The sequence below is a fragment of the Nicotiana tabacum genome, chromosome 5, assembly GCF_000715075.1.
Source record: "Nicotiana tabacum cultivar K326 chromosome 5, ASM71507v2, whole genome shotgun sequence".
NCBI lineage: Eukaryota > Viridiplantae > Streptophyta > Magnoliopsida > Solanales > Solanaceae > Nicotiana > Nicotiana tabacum.
The window spans coordinates 149967423-149982020 of NC_134084.1; positions in this window are offsets into that span (position 1 = coordinate 149967423).

Here is a 14598-nt window from a genome sequence, read left to right on the forward strand (position 1 = left end):
TATTCGGTCGGCAGTTTTCTGAACGTGATACGCTTGGGGTTCTTATTGTTTCTACGGTGGTCGTGATCTTTCTAACCAGTTGTCTAACTAGTTCTTATAGATACCATTTCAATGTATTTTCATGTATTTCATTGTCTTTTTTTTCCATTATAATTCAATGTATCTCGTTATATTCCATGTATTTCATTGTATTCATGGTCTTTTTTTTCTCATTGTATTTCAATGTATCCCGCTGTATTCTATGTATTTCATTGTATTCACTGTCTCGCTATATGCCATGAATGCATTCAAAAAATTTTTTTTTAATTAATATAATTTATGTATTGAGATGTATTATATAATTTCTCTGAAGATTACTATGTTTTTGGGGTATTTTTCGGTTGAGAATCTTTTTTATAATTGAAAATACAAAATTTGTGTGTTATATTTGAGTTTGTTGAGTTATATTAGGAGTCTATTATGTTAATTGATCCACTTTCCGTTTTAAAAACAGTGTAATCCCCTATTTCACGCCGTGAATACAGTCAAATACAATAATCTATCCAGCTGTAATCTCATGTTTCACTCCATGAATACAGTTGAATACACTCGAATACAACAACTGATTAGTTGGACTTCCCTGATTCATGCCTATTTTTGCTACTGTATTCATGAATACAATAGCTTAAATACATCAAATACATCTTATAATCACATAAAAAGTATCTATAATCCGTAATATAGCAAATGATATCTATAGATGGCTAATTACTACTAAAATATAGTGCTTTATGAAAATTTCTCTTGATTTTAAGGATGTCCTGAATCTTGAAGAATTGAGAAGATTTAGAGAATTTTCATTCGTATATATTGATGTGAATATGCTTTGTACAACTCTACCTTTTATACAAAAAAAATGAAATCTATTCTATAACTAACTATGCCATGTGGCTCTGTTCTAATAGCTAGTGTATAACTACTATTTGGATTTATTACATAGAATAAAGAAATATTTATAGGGTATAAAATAGTTGTTTCTGAAAGCTTCTAGAATGTGGCCTTTAATTCCCTTCAGTAAGGCCCAAATGTTCATCCCTATATCAGTCCATTTTAGAGCCCAAGTTGTCAAAGCCTAGTCTATATGCCAAAATGTAAACCTCTTCTCTTAGACATAACCAAACGTAGCCACTACACTTTAACTCAACTGTGTCACCTATTCTTGTTCATATCATCGAAACCATCGTTATCATCACCAACACCAACACCCCTCCTCAAGTTGGAGGGGGATGAAAAAACACCCAACTTGCCAAAAAGGTTGTGATGTAAAGGCCCATGGAGAGATTTCGTGAAGAGATCTTCTAGCTGAGAGGTAGATCGGACATGGGAGAGAGAGGGATAAGGCCGACAAGATACTGTTGGCACACAAAATGGCAGTCAAGCTCCACATGTTTCGTTCTTTCATGAAATGCAGCATTTTTAGTGATGTTGTTGACCTGAGTGGTTTTGGTTTTGATGATTAACAAAGGAACACATGCATGAACCTGAACAAAAAGGTTGCATATGATAAGGAGTATGACTCCTTACTTGAAGAGAACTCTATTCAAGATAAGGGAAGAGTTAGAAGTTGAAGTTGACTAGAACTCTTCCACCATGGAGGAGTAAAATATTAGAACTCTAGTTAATCTTTATTTACTAACTCTATATATATCAGTTGTGTTCTCTTTTACAGGTAACACACAAATACTGAAGTTAAGCACGAATTGAGAGCAAAATAGCAATGCATTTTATGCGCAATTCCTGTGAGATTTAAGAGCGGGATCCTGAAGTTACACGAACCAGATTGAAGAACCAGCTCCACAAAGAGTTTTATATGTCTTTCTTTATTTCTAGTTCAAAGTGTAGAAGAGTTTTGAGTTGTACCTTTCATCTTTCTTAGAAGCAAATTGTACTAGGTACCTGAATTGTACAAAGGAACACATGCATGAAGCATGTCGATGGACAGTGTTCACAAGTGACAGACATAATCAAATAAAAGACATTCACGTGAAAGGGATAAGTATAAGTGGTTATTTCTAACAATTCTTGAACGAAAAGGCTGCATATTTGATAAGAAGCAGGACTCCTTACTTGAAGAGAACTCTATCCAAGATAAGGGAAGAGTTAGAAGTTGAAGTTGACTAGAACTCTTCCACCATGGAAGAGTAAAACATTAGACTCTAGTTAATCTTTATTTACTAACTCTATATATGTCAGTTGTGTTCTCTTTTACAAGTGACACACAAATACTTAAGTTAAACACGAATTGAGAGCAAAACAGCAAGGCATTTTGTGAGCAATTCCTGTGAGATTTAAGACTGCGACCCTAAAGCTACACGAACTAGATTGAAGAACCTAGGGGTGTTCATTCAAATCGGTTTATCGATAAATCGAATCGATTATTTTTTATCGATTTATCGATTTCGATTTCGAAATTTTCCTTATCGAGTTATCGATTTCGATTTTGTCCTCTTCGGTTATCGGTTTATCGATAAACCGGTAAGATATACTAAAAATACAATTATTTTACCCTTATTCTATAATACCCTTTCCTTTACCCTAAGTCCCTAACCTATTATTTCCTCTACCACATTTAAGGAATGATCATATTTAAAGATCAAGGAAATGAAGTTCAAATTACTGGAAAACAGAATTGGCCATGATGATGTATTTTGTTTTTTTATACCATTGGAGTGTTGGTGACATACATTTGATCCCTTACTTTAGTTTTGTTGCATATGCTTGTTGGCATATTTTTATGTTATAAACGGTGTTCGTCTTATTTTAGCTTCTTTTTGTCCATATTAGTTAGGCGTGTTTATAGCGATATACTTTCTGTGGAATCCCGCAAATTTTCTTATTGGTGTAATCGATAACCGATTCGATAAGCTCCAAATCGATAAATCGAAATCGAAAAAATCGAAACCTTATTGAAACGATAACGATAAGTATATGTACAAATAGATAATCGATAAGTAATTATAGATAAGGGTCAAAATCGAATCGATAAATCGAATGCACACTGTAAGCACGCGATTTTTGCTTCACGGACAATCACTCCAAAAGAAATCAAAAAATAAATGACAAATGACCTCGCTGTACAATTTTTCGATTTTACGTGACATGTGCTGATAGTCATTTGTGGTTATGTCCATTTTTCATTTAATCTTATAGAACGAAATACAAATATGTATGTCATGGTAATTAAACCGTAATTCGGTCATTAAAAGAAAATTCACAAAAAATATATATGCATTTTTTAGGTTGTGATTTAACCTATTTAAATATTTTAATGTGTGTGTGATAATTGTGTTAAAGTGTTAGATTAATGGTTGTTTTAATTTCATTTTTTTCATTTTAGTTTTAAAATTAGAAAACAAAAGAAAAGAGTGGGGAAAATCGGTTTGGGCCAAGAAATGAAACAAAAATAGGCCCAAGACCAGGACACAAATCCAGTCCGAACACAGGCTGCCCGGACACGTCCCAAACGACGTCGTATCAGCGCCTCAATCTGAGCCGTTGATTCATGGCAATCAAACGGTCCAATGCAGCCCCTGCTAAGTCGACACGACGCCGTTTCAGGGACAGTTAATCTGAGCCATTCATCTCCATTGATCCAATGGCCTTCATTGGCCCTCATGACCCGACCCCTTCCCATTTTAAACCGACCCCTTACTTAACCAAACGGTACCGTATTTTTAAACTCCCCCAATCCTGGCCATCGATGGTAATCAATCCAACGGACAGGATTGAACCACCCTCCCCATATATAAACCTAACCCCTTACCCCACGCCCCAAACCAGACCCCCCTCTTCAGCCACTGTTCACCATCGTCCCAGACCCCCCTCTCAAACCATAAGCAACCTTAGGTTTCCCCTCTGTAACCCCGGCCAACCGGATTCCGATGACCACCAAAATAACACTCCCGATGCACCCAACCATCCTGAACATGAATCTGTTAATCGTTCATCTCGAATCACCCCGTAGCTTCTCGAATCTTCGATCGAAGATTCGAGCGAAAACCAGATCTACACCGACTGACCCCAAACTCACCACAGCACCTCCTGACCTCCCTCACCCCCCGAATGGCTTTGGTTCCATTCAAATCTAACCCAAGAGGCTCGAACCCCTAAAATCGAACCTCAAGAACCCTAAGATTCAGATCTATGGGTTCTGTCCGAATCAGCAACAGGATCAGGGTCCAATAGACTTTTGCCGAGGTGTTCTCAGTTGAGAACACTTCGATTAAAGTCCATTCGACCCTTAAATGATCTGGTCCAAGTCCAAGCTTTTTCAGTCTTATTTTCATTTCCCTGAGGTATTTTTTCCTTTTCTTTTGTCCTCCTAAATTCTATTTGTCGTTCATGTTCTGCTTTGTTTTAGTTTCTGACTTGTCTGTCCATGTATGTGAATTTTGAGTTAAGGTTTAGTTTGTTTCGTTGGTTTTTGATGATTGTTGCTGTATATTATAGTTTGTGTAGTCATCTAAATAAGTGTCGTCAACTGAATTCACTTGAAAGATTGAAAATCAGGAGCCTGCATTTCAGTATGATTACTGTGCCTGTTCTTTTATTTATGATGTTACTTATAGGTCTAATGTAGTATCACTTCGATCATAGTTTACACCCTTAACTGCATATTGGATCAATTGGTTTTGAGTTGTTCAGGATTGGCTCCCAATGTGGCCAACTCATACCGTTTGATGGGCACCCCTGTTTGTTTAAGTTTGAATCATTGCTTGAACATAGGCAGGGGATTGGCTATTAGCTGCAGAAATCTAATAGATCAGCTTAAAAGCAGTATTGAGTTTAAGTTGATTAACTAGTAGTCAGTTATTGACTAAAATCAGAAGGGTCTATATAGTGGCCATTAGGAGTTAGGGTAATACAGTAATATGCAAGGGTTAAGGGAAGTTTTGGCATAGGACAGAGTCTGATTAGGGATTAATTTAAGAATATGTCAAGTGGTAATTAAAATACTATTAACCTAATGACAATGGGGAACAAAACATAAGGGCATGGGTTCAAAGTAAATACTTTAATGCACCCATAACTCTTGATTAGAGCAATAGGACAAGCATGGGGAGCAGATGAGTTTCATTTCAAGAAAGTGCACTTAGGCATGGGGAGTTAAGAGGTATGGGCAGGTTACAACCTGGGGGAATCCGGGCAGTTGGACTAACCTGGGGATTGGCTTATAAATAGGCTGTTTCAGGACAATAAAGGGGCTGGACATTTTTTAGTCTTCAGAGAGGTTTTAAGTTGGAAAAACTGAAAGAAAGAAAGATAAGGAAAAATTTCAGAATATTGTAACAAAACATTGTCTGAAAACTACATAAGAGTTCAAGTTGGTCAAGCTGTCTTTGCCAATTGCTGTTGGTTATCTGCCGAGCTGTTTGTGATTGTTGAACTGCTGGTGCTGTTACATTGAATACTCTGTTTTTTCTGCTGGATTCACTGTTCTGTTTCTGGGATTGTTTGTTTGTTGCTCGGCTACTTGTGAGCTTCATCATTGTTGGTTGGTTGTTGTTGCTGTGTTGTTGCTGTGTATCTGCTGTTGCTGTGTTTGTTGCATACTACTCAGTTGATCATTCTCCTTCTTCTTTTGCTTTGCTATACCAGGTACACGATTAATACACTGTCAATGTAACTTGAAAGCTGAGCATGAATACAAAAGAGAAGAGTTGAAGATGTTTATTTCATACATAGACTGTTATATTGAACATCATGTAATGTATAATAGTTTACATTCTTGTTTGGATACTGGAGATAACCCTCATGCCTAATAAATATCAATGTATGGTAATTGAATGTTAGATTGTGTATATAGGCTGGTAGATAAAAGGATTTACAGTGCAGTAGGTTGTATCTTAGACTTTGGCTAATTGTGTTTAGCATATCCTTTAATGCACGCCAAGTATGGAAGTTATCCCTTGATAGTTAAATTCATTTCCCTTCAACAAACTGCCTCATTATAATTGGCAAATCATTGCCTTTAGAATAAATAATACAAGCCTGCATTTCTCAACCTCACGAAGGTTGGGCCCAAGTCAAACGAACCAAGCAGGCTTCCGTCGGAAAAGCAGTGGCCCAGGCCCTGCCGATACTGTGTGGGCTGGGTTTGGGCCCATAATATTCGGGATGCGGCCTGTGTATGTGGCCGTGATTCTGATCGTGTAAAATCATTCTGAATCCTGCTATAAATAACCTGCAAGCATGTAATTAACTAGGACTATCTCTGTTTTCAATTAGTAGAGACAAACGCGACAAGAAATGTAGTTGCTATAGGATATCCTTTTAAAATAAGAACGAGATGAGCCTCAACAAATAAAAACGCACAAGCTGCGGGGCCCTCGTTAAATGTATATATCGAAGCATTCAGTTTCCAAGGCGGGTCGTTTAGCAAATCTCACGACCCTCCCGGAATAATAACGCGATAGTCTCTTTAAGCGCGTATTTAATAATGTTATCTCCTTAAACTCGGGTGCACATTTATGTGACGCAAATCCAAATCTCATCGGAATTGAAATGTGTCTCTACTCATGGGTACATCGACTGTGGCATGATCCGAGATGCATTTCCATGACGTTGCAAACTCTTTTAATAATAAATGAGACGAGCCTCGACAAACAAAAATGTACAAAGCTGCGGGGCCCTCTAAATGTATATATATTAAAATATTTAGAATTCGGGACGTGCCGTTTAGCAAATTTTACGGCTTTCCCCAAAATAGCAATACGCTAGTTACTTTAGGCGCGCCTTTAATAATTTATTTTCCTTAACTCGGGTGCACATTTATGTGACCCAAATCCAAATCTCAACCGAGTCAAGATGTGTCAACAACCACGTGTGCATTGATGTAACGTGGTTCGAGATATGTTTTCACGACGTTGCAATTCCTTATAAAAAATATATAATAATAATAATGATAAAAGCGGTTAAAAGATAAAATTTGCACATAAGTTCACATTTGTATAAAATCAGATAATCAAGCCAAATATGACAGTTGAGCGACCGTGCTAGAACCACGGAACTCGGGAATGCCTAACACCTTCTCCCGGGTTAACAGAATTCCTTATCCGGATTTCTGGTGCGCAGATTGTAATACGGAGTCATTCTTTTCCTCGATTCGGGATTAAAATTGGTGACTTGGGACACCCTAAATCTCCCAAGTGGCGACTCTGAAATAAATAAAAAATCCCGTTTTGATTGTCCTTTAATTGGAAAAAACTCCCTTGTACCCTCTCGGGTGCGGAAAAAGGAGGTGTGACACACACCCCTAGAAGAACCAGCTCCATAAAGAGTTTTATGTGTATTTCTTTATTTCTAGTTCAAAATGTAGTAGGCATTTTGAATTGTACCTTTCAGCTTTCATAGAAGAAAAATGTACTAGGTACCTGAGTTGTATCTTTCTAGTTAGAGTCAACTTGAAGTAGTCGCAACAGCCTGTGACATGTTGCTATAAAGGTTAGAGTTAATCCTTTGGTTTGCAAGAGGTTATAAACTCTAGTTGTATTTTTCAAGTTAGAGTTAAATTGAAGCAGTCGCAACAACATGTGGTTGGTTGCTATAAGGGCTAGAGGTAATCCTTAGGTTTGCAAGAGTTTGTAAACTTTGTTGTTGGCTCAGAGTTATAGTGAAGTGTTTGGGAAAAATTCTACTGGGCAGTAGGTCGTGATTTTTTATATTTTGAGTAGAGTGTTTTCCACATAAAAATCATTGTGTTCTTTACTTTTTGCATTATTTATTCCACAACTGTAGTGTAAGGAACACATAGAAGAACCAGGTCCTTCGATAAACCAATGCATGCGAAAATTGGACATCACACAAATCACCCCTTCTCTTGTGTGGTATTGAAGTATAAAACTTCAATTAGTATCAGAGCGGGTTATCCTTGAAGAGAATAACACCTTAGGAGAAGATCAAGATGAGTGCACCACCTGAAAACTGAGAAGGGAAATCCACTGCTAGGCCACCACTCTTTAATAGCCAATACTACTCTTGATGGAAAAAACAGAATGAGAGATCACATTCAAGGAAAGGACTATGAGCTGTGGGACATTGTCATTGATGGTCCACTGGCAACCTTGAAGAAAAATGCTTGAGGAGTAGATGTGCCAAGGACTTGAAGAAGTGGGAGAAGAAAGATAAAGCCAAGAAATGGCTTGTTTGTGGACTTGGTCCAGATGAGTACAACAGAATCCAAGGTTGTGCCATTGCTAAGCAAATTTGAGATATACTACAAATGGTTCACGATGGAACTACTTAGGTAAAGAGATTTAGAGGAACTCTACTGTACTCTCAGTATGAGAACTTTGCTATGAAGGATAAATAAACCATTCAAGAGATGTATACAGGATTCACTACACTAACAAGTGAGCTAAAATCTTTTCGACGAATTATTCTTGAAGAAGAAAGAGTCGAGAAAATACTGGCTACGGTTTTGCCTATCACTTGGGAGAGCAAGATCACTGTCATCCAGGAATCAAAGTATATTGCCACTCTCCCACTAGATGAATTGATTGGAAATATCACTGCCTATGAACTTAGGAGACAAACCATGAAGATGGATGTACCTAAGAAGGAAATGAGCTTGGCATCAGAATCACTGAAGGTTCTGATCTGGAAGATGATGAAATGGCTATGGTAACTAAAGACTTCAAGAAGTACCTGATGAGAGGAAAGAGTTCTTCAAGAAGTGGAAGCTACAACAAGTCAAAAGCTCCTGAGAAGCAAACCAATGATGGCTACTACAAGTGTGGAAAAACTGATTACCACATCAAGAACTGTCCTTTATGGGAAATTAAATGGAAGAAGGAAAGAATTGAACGAAGGAACAGGAAGAAGGAACGGGTTCAACCTAAGAAAAGTAACAACAAAGGATCAACCACGCCTATGGTCGCTGCTTGGGGAGAAAGCTCAAGTGATGATGATGATGATGAAAGAACACTTATGGCTATTGGAGAATCTGATGAAGAAACTGAGGTAAATATCCTTCATCTTAAAGGCAAAATTAATTTTTTGTCTAAAAATGGTTGTCTGAGTTGCTAGTAGAGCTAACTAATAAATCTGAGGATGTAAATAATGAAAAGGAACAACTGTCATAAGAATGTGTGATTTTAAAAGTTAAGTGCAAAAACCTGAAACTTAGGGCTAGTGAAACTGAAAGTGAAAATACTGTGTTGAAAAACCAGATTCATGAACTTGACACAACTATTCTAGAACTTAGATTTGAAAATCTAAAACTGAAATTAGGAACATGCAAAATGACAGCTGATCATACACAACTCACTTTAGAAGAAAATATAGAAAAAATAAAAGATGAGTTGTACAAAAGAGATGAATAGATAAGAATCCTAAAGGAGGATCTAAGCAAGGTCAAGCATGAGCTAGACAGAACTTGTAAATGAAATAGGTCTTCTGATGCACTTTCATGGCTATAAGACAACCATAGTAGCAACAGAAGAGGACTTGGCTTTGGGAACCCTGCACCTAAGTGGTATCCCAAAAGCAAGTACCTCACACTTCCTAAGAACAAGATTTGCACACATTATGGTAAACTGGTTACTATAAAAGTGAATGCACTGCAAAAGAAAAGGCAAACTAAAAGAACAAAGAATTTGTTCAAGAAAAGATAGGTTGCCAAGTTAGGCTAAAAAGAATTTGATTCATCCTTTTATCTATAGAAAGGGACCCAAACTAGTTTAGGTTCCTAAGACTAACTCCTGATTTCCTTTTGCAGGTCCGAGTGAAGGGGAGCAGCCAAATATGGTACATAGATAATGGCTGCTCAAAGCATATGACAGGAAGCAAGAACTAGTTCCTTTCACTTGAGGACCTTAAAAGAAGTAATGTCTTCTTTAGAAATGGGAAGAAAGGTGGGATCATTAGGGTTGGAAAGGTGGGTAAAACTGATTCTTACTCTATTGAGAATGTCTACTTGATAGATGGATTGAAGTAAAGTCTGATAAGTGTATCACAATTATGTGATAGAGGTAGCATGGTAGCATTACCTCTACCAAATGCTTTGTGTTTAATCTTACCACTGACAAGATAGTTTTGTAGGGAAAAAGAGTGAACACCATATATGTTGTGGATATGTCCACACTTTCAGATAATAAACTCACTTGCTTAAGTGTGTTAGATAATGATCCTTTCCTTTGGCACAAAAGACTTGGATATGCCGGTCTAATCTAACTCAATAAACTAGTCTCCAAGGACTTGGTGATAGGACTGCCTAACATTAAGTTCAAGGAAGATAAAGTTTGTGAGGCTTGTGAAAGAGGGAAGCATGTAAGATACTCTTTCAAAAGCAAGAAAATAGTAAGCACCACTAGGACAATGGAACTGGTCCATATAGATCTTTGCGGACCAATGAGAATAGTGAGCAAAGGTGGTAAAAGATACATTATAATGCTTGTTGATGATTACTCTAGGTTTACTTGGAAATTATTTTTAACGTCTAAAGATGAAGCATTTGACATGTTCACTTCTTTTGTTAGAAAAACTCAGAAACAACTAGGTAATCAACTTGCATCAATTAGGTCTGATCATGGTAGTGAATTTGAGAATGCTAAATTTGCTGAATTTTGTGATGAGCATGGCATAAATCATAATTTTTCTGCTCCTAGGACTCCACAACAAAATGGAGTAGTTGAAAGAAAGAATAAGACATTGGAAGAAATGGCTAGGACTATGCTTCTTTCTAGTAAACTGCCCCATAGTTTCTGGGCAAAAACTGTGAATACTGTATGTTACATCATAAATAGGTGCATGACTAGACCTCTTGTTGAGAAGACTCCCTATGAGTTACTTAAAGGGAGAAAGCCAAATATATCTTATCTTAGGGCATTTGGATGCAAGTGTTTTGTGCACAATAATGGAAAAGACTCCCTAGGTAAGTTTGATCCTAGAAGTGATGAGGGAGTATTCTTGGGATATTCTTCACATAGTAAAGTTAATAAGTTATATAACCAAAGAATTATGTGTGTATAAGAAAGTGTACATGTTATTTTTGATGAAACTAACATACTTTCTGAGAAATAGGAACAAGATGCTGAAGAGATTGGGCTGATAAAAAATTCAAGTGATGAAATAATAGTCCAACATAAAGCTGAATCATAGGAAGGAACAGGTTATGGAACATGTCCTTCCACCTTGAGCAACATGACCAGGGGAACTGAATAGAGAGGAATTGATCCTCAAACCTCGAGAGAATATGTCCATAAACATGTTGCTCAACAACAAAATATTGAAGGAATATCTAGAAAATTTCTTTCTTGAGCATGGATACAAGAGAGGCCTTTGTGCTAGATTTCAGCAAATCCAAGGGAGTCTCACCTGAAGGCTGTCAATAGGATCCTGAGATACCTAAAAGGCACCACTGATATTTGCTTATGGTATCCAAAAGGTTGTAATTTTGATTTATTAGGGTATGATGATATTGATTATGCGGGTTTTCTTGTGGATAGAAAGAGCACTTTAGGTATGACACACTTTCTTGGCTCATTTCTTGTATCTTGGGCCACCAAAAAGCAAAACTCTATGGCTTTGTCTACTGCTGAAACTAAGTATTTGGTTGTTGCCTCATATTGTGCTCAATTGTTGTGGATAAAATATCAATTAATGCATTTTGAAATTGATGTAGGTCATATCACCATCTTTTGTGATAACACTAGTGCAATTAGTATGAGCAGAACCCAATCTATCACAAAAGAACTAAGCACATAGATGTTGGACATCATTTTAAAGTGATAATTTTGAGAAGTGTTGATCACTGTGGAATTTTGTGCTACTAATAAGGAAATTATTGACATATTCACAAAATCTTTGAGTAGGAATCACTTTAAAAGGAACATGTTAGAATTAGGGATGATTAAGATCACCTAAAAGAAACCGGTTCTAACTCAATGATTGGTTAGATAATTTGTGAATTTGTAAATAATTAGATTAGATATTGGTCAGCCTCATGCTTTTATAGTATAATCTTGTGCCATGTGCTATAATGTATCACTAATGTCTAATGATATTATCCTTATTTTGTTGGAAAAAATCAATCTGACACAAGAGAACTTTCAGTGAAGAACCTGGTTTATCGAACTTATAAGGTATGTATTTTACACTTCGCATAATTTGAAATAATTGCATATGGATCATGAAATGAAAAAGTCCCATTGTATCCTAAACTACTTTTGAACCAATAAGTTACAAACAAACCAATTTCACGAAGAGACCCACACGCTATAATTATCGAAATTTTTGGAGAAGAGCCTAACGTCTCTTTAAACTGACACTCCCAAGGTGAAAAAACTTATAACCTCCAAATGGCTGTTGTTACACACTCAACCTTTGCCCTCTTTAAATTGATCTGACCTTACCCTCTTATCTTAATTTTTTTTTCGAAAGATCAAAATCTCCAAAACCTCAAAACTCTCTCCACTTCTCTCAAGTTTCTGAACTGATCAAATGGAAAACATTAGTGAGAATCCCAAAAACTCTTAAAACCCTTCCTCACCACCCAAAGAACCTTCACCCACACTTTCAACCACCCAAACCCCCAAGAAAAAGCATATCAAAATGATTGCATGTAAATAGTAGCAAGCAAAGAACAAGCCAAGAAATTAAATAAGAAGCTACAGGCCAGTCACGTAGAAGAACCACAAAACTCTACTGATTCTTTTTGGTCTACGACTGAAGGGGAAGAACCAGTTTCTTCTAAAGCTAAACAGGCAACCTCTAAGTTTCCCACCTGTAAGTTTAGTTCTGAAATTGCAGAAAATCTTGAGAATTAGTTTGTTTTGATTTGGTCTATGGTCGGTATTGAAAAGAGAAATGTTGCTACTGAAGACATTGGTGGTAAAAATGAAAAATAAAAAAAATAAAAGAATAAGAGTAAGAGTGTTATAGCAGATGTGAGGGGAAGGTAAGAAGAAAGAGTGGCTGGATCTACTTCACCCACTCTTGTTGGTTTGAGTGAAAAGACATGTGCAATGGTGGTCTGGAATGAAGAGATTAGTGATAATGAGGAGACTATGAATGAAAGTACGGGGATAGAATCACATGAGATAGGTGATAGTTCTGGTGAAAGAAGTATAACAGATGGGTTGGTTAGGTTAAGGAAACAGTTTCATGAACCAGTTTCTTCTCTTGCTAAAATAGACAAGAGTCCCGATCTGCTACAAAAGGTGTCAGATAGTTGCAATCAAAAGAAGAAGAACAAAGTTGGAAAGACTGCAGGAAAGGTCATGGGTAGCACTAAGAGAAAGAGTGCTCCTTCTATACCTGTAGCAACTCCTCCCACAAGACAAAGAACTACAAGGAGCCAGAAGAAGCAAAGTGAGGCTAATGTAAAAAGGGTCTTAGCTGAGAGTGCCAAGAAAGTCGCCTGGAAAGGAAAAGAAAAAGGCCGGTAATCCAAGTGGAGCAGTCCAAATTAAGGAGATGAACCTGGTTCTTGAAGAAGAATATGAGGATGTCGAAGTACCCACACCTAGTGACAAAAAAAGAAAGACTTCTCAAAAGAATTATCGAAAAGCAGAGGCTGAGGTAGAGGGATCAATTGTGTCTAAAAGAATTAGGTACGCCAAAAGGAGCAAGGAGGCTCAAATAGTGGAAGAAAATGAATAAGGATGCTGAGATTGAAAGGCTCAAGAAACGATTGGTTGAAGTAGAATTTGAGAAAGACTCTCTCAAGTGTGAGCTTGCTAAGTAAAAGGAGAAGAATGATGGTATTCTTCAAGATACACTGAAGCTGCTTCAAACCAATAACCAAGAACCTGGTCTTTCCCAGTCCTAAATCATTCGTAGCCCGTTTGTAACCAATGATCCAAGTGGGATTATTTTTTGTTTTTTTGCTCATGTTTTGTGATTTTATTTCTTTTTATACTTTGTGGAAGAATATTATCAATAATATTCACTACCTTTACTCTAATTGTTTGCTGATATTTCTTAGATGGATAATATCCTTAGATTGATAAAGAGAAATTTGAATCCATAATTGCATTTGAAGTAGTCCCAGTGGCCATGAGTGATATCTGCTAAAATCTGATTACTTAGCTTAATTATGCAACTTTTTGATGATGCCAAAAGGGGAAGATAGGTTGTGTTTTTGCTTTGGACTTTGATGTTTATAACCTAATGAATCTGGTCCTTGATGATTAGTGACTTTAAATGAAAAATATTCTCACATTGTGTTTGATATTGAGTTGAGCTAAAAGAGATTCATGCTTTTGAAAATCACAGAGCTTGTCATTATAAGAAACGAAGAATTGGTTGACCTGAGCGGTTTTAATTTTGATGTTTGACAAAGGAACACATGCATAAACCAAGTCCATGGATAGTGTTCACATGTGATGAGCATAATCAAGCAAAAGACATGCACGTGAAAGGGATAAGTATAAGTGGTTATTTATGAAAATCCCTTGACGAAAAGGTTGCATATTTGATAAGGATCAGAACTCCTTACTTGAAAAGTACTCTATCCAAGATAAGGGAAGAGTTAGAAGCTAAAGTTGACTAGAACTCTTCCACTATGGAAGAGTAAAGAATTAGAGTTCTAGTTAATCTTTATTTACTAACTCTATA